This window comes from Mus caroli, chromosome 4, assembly GCF_900094665.2.
Source record: "Mus caroli chromosome 4, CAROLI_EIJ_v1.1, whole genome shotgun sequence".
NCBI lineage: Eukaryota > Metazoa > Chordata > Mammalia > Rodentia > Muridae > Mus > Mus caroli.
The window spans coordinates 26366655-26384276 of NC_034573.1; positions in this window are offsets into that span (position 1 = coordinate 26366655).

A 17622-nucleotide genomic window follows, 5' to 3' on the forward strand; every position below is an offset into this window, starting at 1 on the left:
CCTCCTCCTTCTTCTTTATTGAATAGAGTTTATTTAGAGCACGGGGAGGGGAGTTAAAAGAGTAGTAGAGACAGAGAAAGGCAGAGAGAAGGAGAGAATAGAGGCCAGCCATGACCGCATGGCGAGAGGGGGGAAGGGAATGGGGTGGGGGCAGGCGGGAAGCAAGAGTAAGAGAGGCAAGAGAGTAGAAGAGGCAAGAAGGCGAAAGTCCTACTTTTGAAGGTAAGATTGTTCTCTTCAACCTAGTTCACAGCTTCAAGAAACACAGAGTCACCAGTAAGAAGGCAAAGGGAAACCCAGCCAATCAACCAGATTATCTTGATCATTATCCTACAGCTGTGAAGAGACACCATGATCAAGGCAATCATATTTTAAAAAGGCATCTAAATGGGGGCTTGCTTACAGTTTCAGAGGAAAGTCTGTGTTCATGTCAGGAAGCATGATCGTGTTGAAGCAGTAGCTGAGAGCTTACATCCTGATCCACAAGCACCAGGCAGAGAGAAAGTAAGACTGGGTGGACCTGGTCTGGGCTTTTGAAACCCCAAAGCCCTACCCCACTGACATACCTTCTCCAACAAGACTAAAACTCCCAATCCTTTACAATCAGTTTCACTAACTGGGAACCAACTATTCAAACACATGAGCCTATGAGAGCCATTCCTGTTCAAACCACCACTATAGGTTTTGATTTTTTTAAAACCTACTTTTAATAAGGGTTCTCAAATGCTTTGACCCCCTTCTAGCCCATCATCCAAAGGTAGGGGAGGAAAGATAGTAAATAGGACAAGGGGCTGTGGACCTGTTTAGAAGTAGTTCTTTGGGGTGATTCCAATCTCTGTTGTCAGAATACCAGCAGTCCAGTTTAGTAGTGTCAGGATACCAAACATAAATTAGCAGTGGGGGGGCAGGATCCAGCAGAAACATCCAGGCATCCACCGAATTAGCAGCAGGAACAACTAGAACCAGCTGGGACACCAGGAGAAGTTCTCTGCCATGCCTCTCTTAATGAAGTGAAGATCAGTGAAGACTCAAGACCAAAGAAGCACTCATTGCACAGCTAGCTGTGCAAGCACCCCTTCACTGTCCATTGAGTCCTATATATACTGTCTCCAAACATCACATGTCCTCCCATAGGTCTCGCCTCAGCAAAACACCACAATGAGTCTGCACCACATGACACATCCAGGAACTTCCACTTCATACCACGTTAACCAAATCAGCCCCAGCAATCAGCCTAGTGGCAGATGCAATGGCTAGATCACCCTCACATCTCTGCATGACTTTATTACCATAGGTGGCAGCCTTTTTATATAAAGGGCCCCATATCAATACCTTGGTATTTTCAAGAAAAAGAGCCTTTTATAGCTACTTATTTCTGTCACTGTGGCAGGAGTTACCGTAAGCAATACATAAATCAATCCTGCGGCTTGGTTGTAAGAAAACACCATTGAGAGCAACTAACGGGAAGGATCTGGCCTCTGAACGGGGCTTCGCCAACCCTGCCTTATAGCATTGTGGCAAAAACTGAAATGGTTCATACAACGTAAGTAAGTATCCAGTCAACAGTGCATATTTACTTTATTATATGCTAGGCCTGGGAAGCATCGACTATAAAAAACAAACATGATCCCTGAGTCTATACTGGGAGCAAGGAGAATAAACCCTGAGTGCCCTGAGATAAATTAATCACTGTGATCATGGTCCACGCCTGCTCCTCCATCATCTTCTTTTATCCTCGGGTCTATGAAGAAAATGTTGATGATGCTGTGTGTGTGCTAAGGAAATGATCCTGCACCATGAGAAACAGGTTAAACATGGAAAGAGAAGCAGAGGTGATGGGGTGGAGGGTGGGGCCTTGTTCCAGGAGAATCATGAACAAAGACTTCACCTAGAAGAACAGTCTGACTGGAATGCAAAACCAAGGAAGGTATAGAAGAGGGATGGGCCCTATAGGTTTGGAATTGGTAAAAAGGATTGGAATTTGACTCTGCATTACCAAGGAAATCAATTTTCTTCAGTGATCTGTACATACAATACTTAAAGGTGTATTTTACTGGTATGTAATTATTACACATAAGCCAGAAAACAGCATTGGGAGGCTCTATTTCCTGAACACTGTGTGGCCACAACCATTCTGTGAACCAGTACTCCCACCTCTGAAAACCCCATTACCACCTCGTCCATCTGAAAGTCTGTCTCGAGCCAGCACTCAAGTACCCTTCTGGTCTTGGTATGTGATTCAAGGCTAGACACAGGGCAATATTCCTGACTCTGAGGGGAACAGAGCATGCCAGGAATCATGGGGACCATACACCACTCAAGCACTGTGGGCAGGCACTCAGAGCCTCCGGAGGTGACACTGGAGGACGTGGCACAAGGACCAGAGGTGCTGCTTGTGAGCTCACATGAGATACCACCTGTGCACTCTCTGATTTATGTTTTTACAGAAATAATTGGCTGGGTCCTTGAAGGAGAGATAGAGGTCATATAGAAGCGGGTGAAATGCAATCCCGGAAACCATGGTAACAATACCAAGAATACTTTAGTTTTATTAATGGGAAAAGACATTTAAATGTTTGAGATAAGGGATAGAAGAAGATAAAGAATGACATCAGATAAGATGAAGGGGTTGGGGGGCATAACTAGGAACTCAAAAGACGGGAGCAGCATTGTTCCAATGTGAGGGAGAGACACGGGAAACCAAACCATGCAAAACCGAAGAGCTTACAAGCAAAGGGAGCCAAGAGCAAAGGCGAGGAGTGGATGAAGATGGACAGAGAGCCCGGGGGAGACAAAACAAGCTCAACAGATTTCTAGAGCACATTTATCAGGATAAATTGCTTTTATCACATCCTGCTGTTTTTAAACATGAGAAGAGTATAGCCTATTATCACTGACCTTTACAACCCTGATCAGCTGCTCACCAATTAGCCAGAATTCCCTCTACAGTCTGAAGTCTTCAGGAGAGGAGATGGCCGCAACAGGTCTCTGGGATGGAGGTGATGGGAAAGAACCCACAGGGAAGAAAATGGACACACTGGCTCAGAGAAACAGCACCTCTCAGGTCTGATCCAAAAAGCCAATGACCGTGCCATATGCCTCTTAGGTTTAAGAGTGGGCTATTTTTATTGTGGTTGGTTGGTTGGTTGTCTGTCTTTGTCTCTTGGTATCTATGACCTAGCAGTTCTCCCACTTACTGTACTGCAGACCTGAAGCAGAGCAGGGCAGGGTATAGACCAAGCATCACCCAAATGAAGACAGAGCAGGAGGTGAGTGTCAGCAGCTCCTCCAACCCCAGCCTCCTTCACCGGTCTTCTTTCCTCGGAAAGAGAGAAGTCCACATTCTACCCAGATAGTAGCCAGAATCTGCTTGCTCTTTAGGAGGACATGTTCTCTGATTCTGGTTCCAGGCACAGATCAGCAGGTGATTGCTCTCCCACAAAGCTAAGACCTTGGCAACCCCTTCAAGGACCACTTTCAACATTATCACCTCCCGAGAACAAAGGGGACTTGAGGGAGAGAGCATAGACTAACACAAAGAACATCAGTGCAAGGGCGAACTCGGAGCTGAAGTCGCTCCGCTCAGCACTCTTCTCTGCACCAGCATACTTGAATCATCCAGCATGATGGATCCCGTAGACCACGCTGTCCTCTCATCTCAAAATGAGGTTTGACATTCCACTGTGATGTTGAAGACAGGTTCCCAGGGTAACAGTGCAAAAGCAGCCAAGTATGGAATCATTACATAACATCTATACAGTTCTTTGTGGGAGGGTATTAATAGAATAAAAATTAAGCCTACCATCAATACTTGCTTGTACCAAGCAACCGTGATGATGCAATAGCTCTGATGTTGAAACCACATCAGGGTGACAATGCATGAAAATGCTACCTGACCAGGAAGAGACGTACATGGATATAAGTTGATAATGGGGCCACCTACAGAGCTCCTGGTCCTTCTCACAGCCAAGTACAGCTTTTGAATTCATCTCTGACTGAGGTTCAGTCTGCAGGCTCCTTTTGACTTTCAGAAAGTACTACTGTTTAACATTTACTAGTGACTGATATTCTGAAACATGGCGACCCACATGACTGTGTCTTCCCTTCCCTTCTCACTGTGGGAGAGGAGGTGAAAGCTGGCCTGTGCAGGAGAGCTCTAATCAGTAAGATTAGGTTGGGCCACAAGGCTGAGTCAGTGGCCCTCAGGGCCAGGCAACAAGCGCCACTCAGCAAACACTACTTTTCCTACTTCCCAGGCAGTAAGAGGTTCCAGATACACACTCAAGGAGGGATGGGGACATGGAGAGGGACTTACTCAGACACAGGTAAATATTCACCTGGATTCCCAGAGTTAAGCAGACCTCCCTTCTGCAGCAGGAAGCAGTGGGTTTAGCATGCCAGCTCCTTCCCTCCTAAATAGATGAGGTCAGAATATACTATCATAGAATATACTATTAATATTCGCATAGTATAGAAAGGAAGAGTTGGGTTTGGAGAGCTTAATTAAGCAGGTTACCCTAGTCAAGTGGCTCGTGAAAGAGAAGAATTGCAGATGTATCTGCTTCCAAAGCCTGTGTCTTCATGTCTGTCTGCACTGACACACAGACATATCTTGGATTATTGAACTTTGGCAACCTGGCACTTGTTGTATTTGCTGATTGTGGTAAAAGGGGAAAGTCTCTTATAACAGGGACCAATAGCCTAAAAGGACATTTTCCTGTGTTAACCTAAATAAGCTGCTCTTGTCCGCTAAGTACATTACATTCCCACAAACTTTTCATCTCCATATTATCACTGTTGTGTAACAGATGGGTGTTTTTGTTTGTGTCTGTTTTTCTGTTCTTGGTGGTGCTCTAAATTCATGCATATTAATTTTAATTAATCATTAAAGAGATCTTTAGAAAGAAAGGAAGGAAGGATGGAAGAAAAGAAGGAAGAGAGAAAGAAAATAACCCTTGACCTAAAGGAGCCTGGTGCCAATTCATGATGGCTCCAGACTGCAAGTTGTACTCTTCCTTGAGTTCTTTGCATGGGGTTGAGCCTGAGTACAGAAGTGGATCCTAGAAAACATAACATTGTCAACTGTCTATAAAGTAGCATTGTCAACTGTCTATAAAGCCTCTGAAAATGACCAAGCTGACTCACAAGACAAAGATTTGCTGGACAGATGTCCTTGGCTACATACACTCTGGTCTGAAGAGATTAGAAATGCTAAGTTTGTGGGAATGTAATTTATTTAATAGACAAGACCAACTTATTTAGGTAACAGAGTTAATAAAGTGTGCGGTTCAGGCAATTGTTCTGTGTTATAATCTATTAGAAAGCAAATTGTTACAGTTAGCAGACAAACTCCATTAAGAAAAAGAGAGAATCAAGTGTGTTCTCCCAGAACCATTGATGTAACCTTAGCCTGAGCTGTGTAGGTAGATGGTTTCTACTCACAATTACAGAGTTACAGAGTCATCCATGGACCACATATCTATGCTTCTCGGAGTAAAAAGCCTCTTCTCAAATTGATCTGCCCTTTGTCACCGTCACAGATATATTTTCCCTGTTTTGACAGGTAGTTGTAATTCTATTAGCAGCCCATCGACCTCCCTGTGAAATCGATCTGTGTTGGACTGGCTGGGTCTTCTTTAACTGGCTGATTTATTGCCTCTGCGTGGTTTTAGAAAGAGAGCATGTGATGTTCCAAAGTGAGCTAAAGATTCAGGAGAGGGAAGGGGTTGGGGGAGAAGAAATGAGATGCTCACCTGTTGCCGTGGAGTAGAAGGTACCTAGACAACATTTGAAAAGGAATTGTTCTTAGCTCCACTCACTCCTGGCCATTGCTGCAGCGGAAGAGCTGTGACCTTCTGTCGGCAGCCTAGCAGAGATGACTGCTCATGCCCAGTGGTATAAATAAATGCCAGTCTCCCTTATTAATTCACCTTGCTCACTCGTGTATAAACTAAGAGAACTTGGATGCCCTGGATGCCAATCTCTCGTGTTTACCTTATTTTGCTCTGGTCTATCACATCTGAGAGCAGTATGCTTCAGAGTGGCTGTCCACTGTCTAGAACATGCAAGTGCCTGGGTCTGTCAAGACTTGTCTTAGTTAGGGTTTTATTGCTGTGAAGAGACACCATGACCACAGCAATTCTTATAAAGGAAAACACTTCACTGGGGCTGGCTTACAGTTCAGAGCTTTAGTCCATTATCATCATGGCGGTAAACATGGCAGCCTGTAGGACGGCATGGCACTGGAGAGGGAACTAAGAGTTTTGATCCACAAGCAGCAGCAGGAGACTGTGTGCCATACTAAGCCTAGCTTGAGCATGTATGAAACCTCAAAGCCCACCCTCACAGTGACACACTTCCTCCAACAAGGCCACATCTCCTAATAGTGCTATTCCCTATGGGCCAAGCATCAAACATATAAGTCTATGGGGGCCATTATTGCTCAGTCCACCATAGTAGTCCCACACCTTGAGAGGAGACGGAAATAGCCATTATATTTTGTTTAAAGAAAAGTCTCAGAAAGGAAGAAATAAAAGGAAAGGCCAAAGAAGGGACACACTAAACACCCAGATCTTGAAGCACCATCTTGAGTGTTATTGTCAAGGCAAGCAAAGCTAGATTAAATATGTGTGAAATGTGAGAAATGTGAATGCACCTTTGGTTTGTCTAGTACTAAAGAACAAATGATTGCAGTTATACACCTGTTCAAATGAAAACGATCCCGCTGCTTCCTCCATAAAAGTAAATATGAATAGTATCATCTCACGTAGACTGTAACTTCATCACTGTCGCAAATAAAATTCTCATTTTTGTGAGCTTACTAATAATTGTGTTTCACTATGTTCTTTTAAATCAGACTTTAGTATTGCTTCTCTAGCCCCAACTTATTCCCCATTCCTCTGCCTTCCAGCTTTCACATTGTATGACTTTTATATCCCTTTCTCTCGTCTCGGTGCCTCTTACTTACACACTTCCCTCTTGCTTATATATCCTTTGTATGTGTGTGGGCCTCCATAAGACAGTCAACTCAGGGGGCTGGAAAGATGGCTCAGAGGTTAAGAGCACTGACTGCTCTTCCAGAAGTCCTGAGTTCAAATCCCAGCAACTACATAGTGGCTCACAATCATCTGCAATGGAATCTGATGCCCTCTTCTGGTGTGTCTGAAGACAGAAAACAGCGACAGTGTACTCACATATATAAGTAAATAAATAAATCTTAAAAAAAAAAAAGACAGTCAACTCAGCCTTATCCTACAAAACAACACTTGAACTGTTGTTATCTTCCACATCCCACCCGTGGCAGATGCTAGGCCATTAAGGAAACAATGTGATTTTTAGAAAAATATAACAAGCATATCAGATTTAATATATTGACTCTTTTGGCAAGATTTTCCATTCCAACTGGAAATTTTTATAGATAGAATATCTTAATTCAAAATAGAGACTCGCAGTACAAGCCCTGGGCATCATCGCGGGCTAGTTGGCAAATAGAGGGGACATCTGTCAGAACTTAACAACCCTCAAGTGACACTCCTAAAATGTTGTTACTTCTAACCGGAGGAATGAACTCCTGTGACTCTAGTGTACCACAGGCTCTCCTAACCCCATCTCGCCCTATACTCTATGAACTTACTTGAGAACTTTGAAGGTCTGGAGTTAAGCTGACCAAAAGAGAAACTGGCACGTGATTGGGAAGGTAGAATTAAAGCAGCAACCCTTGCTCCATGAAAGTGGTCATAACCAGACAAGTCACACACAGTCAGACTGGGAGGTTCCTTGTAGAGCCCCAATGATCCTTCATCCTCCTCTACCCTGCATCCAGCTTGTTTGGGCATCTACTGCCTCTGCTGACCAACAGTGGCCCAGATAGACTGTCTGCTGCTTAGCTGGCCACAGAACAGAATCCGCTTCACAGAGACCTTTCTGCAGCTCCATCTACTGTGGCCCCTGCGGGGCTCCCACAGACTGATGTGTGCAGTATGGCTATCACTTCAGCAACACTGACTGATGGCTTCCCCCTCCCCCCGCCCCCCATCCTCCCACTCCTGCTTCAGTTCTTGCTTCCTTGTTGCTTCCACACCCATGACAGATATAATCCCTATAAGAAACCTTGTGTCCCATGATGTTCAGTGCTACCCTGCTTCCTGCCTGATTCCAGCGGCTACAGAGTACCTTTCTAGGGGCCATATCTGTGCGTATAGAGTGTGCATGCATGCATGACTCACGAGCACAAGCCGTTGACTTTGAACAAAGACTTCAAGAATGGTTTAAACTTACACTGTCTGTCTGAATTTCTGATTTGTGTAGTATACAAAAGACAAAAGTTATAATTCATTTTTTAAGCTAAACCTTTTTTTAAAAACTAAACCTGAATTTCAATAAGTGTTCTGTACTTCCCATGTAAACTATTACAATTACAGATTCAAATAAAATAATAATGACAATAATAATAATAGTTAGCTGTCAGTGGTGGGGCACAGTTTCATGCTGTCACATAGAGTCATGAGAAGCTCCCTTAATTTCCTAGGCACACTAACTCTGGGAAAAAAAAGATCCTGGACTCACTCCTGAAAAGTTTTCGGACTCTACAGCATAAAGCAAAGTTGGGTTTATGAGAAAATATTTTAACGTAATTTTTACATATTTAGATGAATAGAGTCACTTGGCAGAAAGTAAGTCCAAGCAGAGAGCATAGGTGTGGGCTTCCCCAAGCACAGTCATGTTTATCGGTCCTAGCACCATCCATATGTATTGTTTTAATGAGACCCATCACATCTCAAAAGGTTACTCGGAAGCTTTTCCCCCTCATTTATTTGTTTTAACATTTTTAATTTTATAAGCTTTATTATTTTAAAAAAATGTGCAAATAAATAAAATATTACCTAAATTAACCAGATCCAAATATGGTTCAAGTCGATGAACTTCTTATCCGGTTAGAACTGGCGTTCAGAATGGAACTCAATTCACACTGAATTTTACATTTTCCCTCCTTTTTGATACATGCTATCATGGAGTGCTGCAGAGGTGCCTTGGGATTGTAGTGAGATGACATAAGGAGAGCCAGAGTTTCGCAGGGTGCTAGGGCACAACTTTTTCTCCAGAAAGGGGATATCTTGGTTTGTTTCTCTGTTGTAGTGACAAAATACCCTAACAAAAGAACTTTAAACAATAAAGAAGGGTTTGTTTAGTTCCCAGTTCAAGGTTTGAATGAAAAATGTTCCCCAGAGGCTCGTGTGCTTGAATCCTTGGGTCTTCAGTCAGTTGGTAGCACTGTCAGGGAAGTTTATGTAGCATTGCTCAAGGAAGTCCATGACTGGGAACAGGCTTTCAGGTTTTGTAGCTTGGCCCCTGTTCCTGTTTCTTTCTCTCTCTCTCTCTCTCTCTCTCTCTCTCTCTCTCTCTCTCTCTCTCTCTCTCTCTCTCTCTCTCTCTCTCTCTCTCTCTCTCTCCCTCTCTCTCCTTCCCTCTCTCCCTCCCTCCTTCCCTCTCTCTGTCTCCCCCTCCCTCTCTGTCTCCCTCCCTCCCCCTCCCACCTTGCTTTGTTTCCTTTGTATAGATGAAATGTGATCTCTCTACTTCCTGACTGCCAGGCCAGCTTCCTGTTTCTTGCTTCCACATCTTCCAGGATAAACTGTAGCCCTCTGAAACTATAAGCCAAAATACATCCTTTCTCCTCTAAGTTTCTTTCTGTTAGACAAGTCTATCACAGAGATAGAACAGAGTCCCAGTCCATCACAGCAAGGAGTGACTGGGGAGGGTGGGCAGGAACCGAGTCCCTTACCTCAAGATCAGAGAACAACAGAGTGCTGTATTCGAGTGGGCATCTCGTCCTCCTCATCCTGTTCCATGGAATTCACTGTAGCCTGAGACAGGAAAACCCAGAAGGCCGGCAGCATGCCACAGAGAACTTTAGTTTCTTCTTTGTTGGTAATCTGTTTATAGGCATACTGTTCACTAATGCTTAAAGTCCTGTTTTTAAAACCTTTGAAGCTAGAAAATAGTGACAACGTGCAGAACTACCCTCATCTGCTCTTAATGTGAAATGCTGACAGAGAGGCCTTTGAGACAGCAGGCACTGCAGAGACCTGAGCAGCGCAAAGCAAGGCAGAGTTTTTAAGGCTACACAGGAGTCAGCTACAACTGCAAAATCTACATATAATCCAATATTTTAGTCTGACTTTTATTTACTTTGAGCCAAATAAACATGAATAATGATAAAGAAACCTCAGCCGTTAGCTGATTGCATTGCAGTTCACTTCTGTCATAGAGTTCCTTCACGGAATCACACCTGCAGAGATACAGTTCTTTCTGCCAGTTTCTGGTTTTTTTTTCTCTCCAAACAGCCATACCTGGCAACTGACTGTTTTGGCTATCAGTGATTATGGCTAGCTAGCAGTCAGAAATCATTCAAGAATATTCCCCATCCCCTTCCAAAGCTACCAATAAAAATCACACACTAGCATATTCTGAACGAACGGATCTAGGTCAGACAAAGATCAACACTGAACAATGAAAGAATGAGAAGAGTTAAAGCACTGGAAAAGATGGTGTTCAGAGAAACTAGGATGAGTACTCAGACTGTTACATGCAGAAACTACACACACACACACACACACACACACACACACACAAGAATCACATACACACATGCAGGCACATACACAGATATGCATATACACACACAAAAACAAACACACACACACACACACACACACACACCACTTGAAAACAGAAACAAGGTGTATTTTTTTCAGGATCTCAAAAACAAAGACTTCAGATTATAATGTCCATGAGGATCTAGATTTGATCCTCAGCACAGAGAGGGAGAGTAGGAAGATAAAAGGTTAGGGAGGAAGGGAGGGAAAGAGGAGGGGAGGAAGGGAAGGAGAGAGGGAGAGAAGAAGGGAGGGAAGAAGGAGAGAGAGAGAAGAGAGAAAGAGAGAGAGAGAGAGAGAGAGAGAGAGAGAGAGAGAAGCATGATTTTCTGGCTATGTATATAATAAATAGCTTCGCTTATCACATCCTCCCACACTATAATTAAATCAGAACAGCAACAGAAAGGGATTCTCAGGCCTCGTTTTCACCTTCCATGAAATGCAATCTTTGTGCATCTCTATTGCCACCGTGTACCCTTTCACGAAAGTCATGTATTAAAGTCATTGTTAACAAGTGATAATACAAATTAAAGACTAGTAGAAATAACTCTGGACTTTTGGGTGAAAAGAACAGGTTCCATTTCTAACATACAAGCTGCGTAATCTCGTGGGGGAGGGGGGGAATTTCCCAGTCACCTGCTGGGAGATTCAAATCTTCTTAGCTGTATTGCAGGCTTTCTCCCAAGGATCAGATATAATAATGTGTGTAAAATATCTCGTAAACTGGAAAACATTAGCCACACGATGACACTATTAACACCATATGTGAGCTGTACAATTGTACCCAAAACCTGGAGAAGCAGTGTGCTCTCAGCTACAACGAGACACGGAGCAGATGCCACGAAGAGTAAGCACACCTCACGAGACAGAACGGAGAATTGAAACCAACAAAAAACATTCACCCAAGGTTTCTGTGAACAGATGGGAGCCATGAGGTCTCTGCCGCACTTCACATTCTCTGGGTCTCCTGTGTCTTAGGGGACAGCTTTCCCACCTCTTTTTCAGTCCTTGATGTGGCTTTTCACCACGCTTGCTACACTGAGACTAGCTGTGCTAAAACCTTCTGACATCCAGCTCTCGGGAGTCTAGACACTTGTCCGACCTTAGAGAACACAGCATCTGAATCATGATTCTCCTCAGTATCCTGTCTTACACCCATGAGAATGTAAATTTAAATTCTGAGTAGAGGCTGGACTGTCTGAGACTAAGCTTTTTGAAGGCAGCAAAATAAACGTTCTCATATAAGATAGCCGCCCCCCCCCAAAATGGAGAAAGTCCAACAGAAATTTTCATGGAATCATAGAGTATTTCTGCAGGATGCTTGTCATAATAATTAAAATGCTTCAAGATGCTTCATAAGATATGAAAATTATGAACAATAATTGCAAAGACAGATAAGCATCTGTTGACAGGTATCGGGAGAGATGTTGTATGCCAGGTAAGTTTCTGTTCTTGTGTAACCTAATAGAAATAAATTGTGGAGTCCGAAGAGGCGTTCAGATTTCAAACCTCATCTAACTACTCCCCAGGGACTTAGCCAAGTACTTTATGGCAACTTTGTGGCTGCTTTCTTCACAGACTCACCGCATTTGCTTTCAAACTTAGACCCGATTTGATGTTGCAATGACTATTTCCCTTCAGTTAAAAACTAAAATACGTCTGTGTTAACACAGACAATTCAGTTCCTACGTGCACTTTCTAATTACTGTATGTGAACGCACAATGGCCAGATCGTGAACTGCCTGTAAATTTCCCAGACAAAGCTCAGGAGGCTTCTCTATTTAGAAATCTACACTCTTCAGTTCCCCATGTCCAATGTGGTGTGGGAACTATGATGTAATCCTGCCAACGGAGCACAGCCTCTACTTTTCCATCCAATTTTCCTTTTGGAAACTTTCATTCAATAGGAACTTATGGAATTGTCCAAACAGCCTATCTGGTTTTCTATCAGTCCCTTTAACTGGTGACTCGACATGGAAGACTCTTTTCCCCGCCTCTTTCTAACCACAATGTCCTCTGCTGGACAGTGAGCCTACATTTAAGGTCTGAACCTAAACACAGTCTCTATATAACCTTGCTGATATGCACTCACCAAGAACACTTGATCAACTTCTTGTTTGCATGCAACCTAAGTATGCTCGAATGAATATAACCACTTCAAGACCACATGGCAATTGAGGCCATACCTTAGTTGACCACCATGTCTTCCAATAGATAAAAGATTTTAAACAGAAATTGTGTTATTTTAGTAAAAGTCTATTCAAAATGAGATATCTTCAGGTCAGGACTCTGTGATGGTTAGAATTAATTATGAACTTGACACAATCTAGAATGACCTAAGGAAGAAAATTTCAATCATTCAATACATTGAGTTGACCTTTGGGAATGTGTGTGGGGAACTGTCTTAAGTAAATTAATGGATGTGGGAAGGGTTAGCCCGCTGTGGGCAGTACCACTCCCAAGGCCTCGGTCTTGACCCATGTACACAGAGAAATCAAGGTGAGCACAAGCAAGTGAGCATTCTCGCTCTCTGCTCTTCACTGTGGATGTTACTGCTTCAAGTACCTGAAACCTCGACTTCCCTACCATGGTAGACTATAACCTGGAATTGCAGGCCAAATAATCCCCGTTCTTCCATAAGTTGCTTTTTGAAGAACATTTTATCACAGCAACAGAAATGAAACTAGGACAGAGCCCAAATACAGAATGCATCTACGTTTCATATCCGTGCGATAATGCATCCTGAGTGTGATTTTATTCAGCACTTCATGTTTACTGCCGTGATTCTTGTGTATGGTTAGGAATGATACTTGTGGGATCATACGGATCACAATGTTTCAAGTGCTTCAGATTTCACATTTGCAGATTATAGATGCTTGACCTGTACTTCAACATGCAAAATTGATTTGTTCATAGCATATACACCACAAGCAACATCAAAGGACAAGTGACAAATTGGGATGGAAGTCTGTATCATATATTACAAATAGTATCTGATATAAAAATAAAGCTTTTAAGTAAATGTAGATCTTGTAGAAAAGTTAGCAGTAGTCATGAACAGTCAGATCACCAAGGAAAAGACTTGAAATTTATGTAACCATATGAAAAACTTGAATTTTACTCCAAGAGGAGAAAAAAGATGAACAGAAGTAAAGTTTGTATGGAAATGCCAACAATGGAGCCATTACTTTGCTAATTAAAGAAGAAACAGCTCTTTTCAAAACAAAAGAGGAAAACTCAGCTACAAAGTAGAGGCAGCAGGAATGGCAAGAAATGAACAGAGCAAAAGGCAAAGCCACACACACACACATATATATATTACACATATATAAAGACATGTGTGTATGTGTCCATGTTATATAAATATATATATATTACACATATATAAAGATATGTATGTGTCCATGTATATATATATACATATATATATATGTGTGTGTGTGTGTCTGTGATATGTGTATGTGTGTGTATATATATATGTGTGTGTCAGTGTATGTATATACATATGTGTATGTGTATGTGTACATGTGTGTATAAATGTGTGTGTATATGTGTGTATGCATACATATATATGGATATATATGTGTATATACACAAGTTTAGTGATATTCTAATTTGAAAAGCTCAAAGTCAACAAAACTGAAAGAAACACAAGATCCATGACTAAGAGCAAACAGAAAGAAGTAAGCCAAGGTATATTTTAAGTAAACTATACCTGCACTCTTAGGAAGAAATAAAGAACCCACAAAAGCTACTTTTAAGTACTAGCTAAGGAATTTCAGAATTGCAAATAAATCTTGGACATGTCATAGTGGGTTTGCTTTTATAGTGATAAAGGCATGTGAAACTGTTTTATGCACTCTGAAGGGATGAGCAAATTGGATGAATGTGTTGGCATTGACAGCAACCAGAGGGCTCACTGCAGAAAAGAAACCGGCAGATCAGTAATGGAGGAGGAATTGTACAGAGCTTTGTAAATGTGGATTAAAACTCAAGGACTCACCATGAGCTCATGATTGTGTGTATATATATATATATATATGTATGCATATATATATATATATATATATGTATGTATATGTATGTATGTATATATCTCGCACACAGATTTTCCTCAAAGGAGCCCCATCACAGTACACACATTTAGAATGAGATGTCCCCACAGATGCATATGTCTGAACACTTGGCCCCAGCTGCTGCTGCTGTTAGAGGCAGATAGGAGGTGTTTTCCTGTTGGAGCATGTATGACACTGGAGGTGGGCTTTGAGAGTTTAATTCACTTTTGTTTTATGCTTGGGTTTAAACATGTGAGGTCTCAGGATTCTTCTCCAGCAACCATGCCTGCTGCTTGCTGCCCTGACTCCCTGCTGCGATGTGCATAGCCCTCTGGGGCTGTAAGCACAAACACTTCCTTCTAAAAGTGATCTTGGTCATGGTGTTTAATCACAGCAAAGGAAACAACCTAATGCAATAGCTGTTTTCATTTCTAAATTCCATTCTCAACTAAGTGAGTCATTGGTTTTTGGTAGCAATACTGACTCCAAGTGTAAAGCAGACTTAACGATGCCGCACACTGCTCAGAGAAAAGATCGATCCATCAGCAGCCTTGCCCACCCTGTGAACTAGCTGCAATGTCAACCTGCCGGGAAAGATATGACCATTGGTGTGACAGTAGCATGACTGTTATAGGAACAGCCAACAGCATTCTGATTGGATTTGAAGCCCACGTCAGAAGGAATACATGCCAGGTAGTTGTAAACATGGTCAGAAGCCTGCAGCTGCGGAGTCACGGCCACAAGAGTTGCTATCTAAATAGACGTGTACTCAAACTTCTGTCTACATTCATTGCCCATAGACAACTGCTGCTCTCAGTCCTGCTCCAAGAGGACTGAGAGTCTTCTGCTGTAGGAGATGCTTAGTGAAGAGGCTCACAATCAGTCAAAATGCTGTGACTATGGGACTTTTGTGAACTCAGCCCTAAGTACAGCATCACCCCCACCAAGGCCCGAGAAACAGCACTGAAGTAGCAGCAGAGAGAGTGCAAGAGCCAGAGAATGGGGAAGAGAACTACGCCATGATGGTTTCTGAGTATGGCATGGCTGTGAAAATTATGGGCACAGCACCCAGGGCTGCCTGAATAAGAAAAATACTCAGAGGTCTAAGAGGTGAGAGAGGATAAGAGAGGGTGGTAGCCATGTGGATGTGACCATAAGAGACTGTGCACACATATTGAAAGTGTCAAAAATAAACAAAGGTTGAAAACCCACATGCTGGGGCCAGAGAGATGGCTCAATGGTTAAGAGCACTGACGGTTCTTCCAGAGGTCCTGAGTTCAAATCCCAGCAACCACATGGTGGCTCACAACCATCTATAATGGGATCCGATGCCCTCTTCTGGTGTGTCTGAAGACAGCTACAGTGTACTCATATACATAAAATAAATAAACAAATCTTAATTTTAAAAAAATGCTTGAAGAGACCAATCTGAAAGCAAAGGCAATCTGAACCTTAACCTACTGCCAAAAATATGAATTCATAAGTCCATGCTCATAGTCAGTAAAAACAGGAGAGGATTGATAAGAAGATACATGGATGACAGGCGCAGCCTCTGAACACCTTATCAAGTACTGATCTATTTTGTTATTAATATCCGTCTTTAATTTCTTCCTAAAATGTGCAATTGTATCCGCTCTCATTATAAATAATTTTTAGATTTATTTTATTTTATACGTATGGATGCTTTGCCTGTGTATGTGTATGTGTGTGCACTGCTGTGTGCCTGATACTGCAGAGGCCAGGAGAGGGCATTAAATTCCCTGGAATCGGAGTTATGGGTAACTATGAGCCACCATGTGGGTGCTGAGAATGTTCTCAACTGCTGAGCCGTCCATCTCTCCAGTCCCTTTCTCTTATTCTGATTGGAATTTAACTATCTTTGTGAGAGTGTAAGCTCTCTTTCGTCCATACGGGCGCTGACACACAGATATATAGATGTAGCTATATTTGTCACATGTGTTGTGTCTAACTCTCCTGATGTGTCCTTTTAACAAGATTAAAAAGTGTTCCTTTTAATAAACGGGGTTTTTGGTTGTTGTTTTTTTCTTTTGGTTTGGTTTGGTTTGGTTTGGTTTGGTTTGGTTTGGTTTGGTTTGGTTTGGTTTGGTTTGGTTGGTTTTTTAAGACCTCTGGATAGTAGATGCACATTACGGAAACACCGTTACTTACCTCAGGAGTGGCCGCTCACACCTGTAACTCCAGCACTTTGAAGGTTACCGTAATTAGTTAAGGTTAAGTGGCTTGCCTTAATTGCTCTCAAAAAAAGAAGGGGCCGGATTAAAAGAAAGGGGGAGAGATGGATGAGAGGTAAGAGAAAAATACAGACCAAGAAAGGAAGAAAGGACGTTTTTTAAAGCAGTCCTTAACTTCTCACACAAATACAATAAAACGTCCCTCCGCAAAGTCCCTAGAAGGCACCACTCGTGCCAAAATGAGAGATGAAAAAAAGGAACAGAAAAGAGGGAGACATTAGGAGGGCTAATGAGAGAGGAGTTGAATTCCCTCTGCGGTGCCTGGAACCATTCAATTGCAGTAGTGAAGGGCACCAGAAGAGAGAACGCGATCACCTTCCAAAGAGAAATTAATTACTTTCTTAGATTTGAAACCTTCCTAATGAAACATTTCCTGTTGCCCGGCAGCACCTTCCTAATTAATGATCTTTAGTTTCTCAGGTAAGTGCGTGCTGCATAAATTCCCTTCTCAGCTCTTTATGAGGGAAGAGGCATTTATGATGGGAGCTTCAGGCTCCAGAACAGAAGAGCTCTGGGGGGCAGAGTGGAAGGAGCTGGGGTTGGAGTGTGTCCACGCCACTCTTCCGCACGCTGTGTGCTGAGACCCGGGCTGCAAGGATCTCTGCCCACTGGCTGCACAGAGGACTGTGGGCTGACTTGAGGCTCCAGCCCACTCTCAAA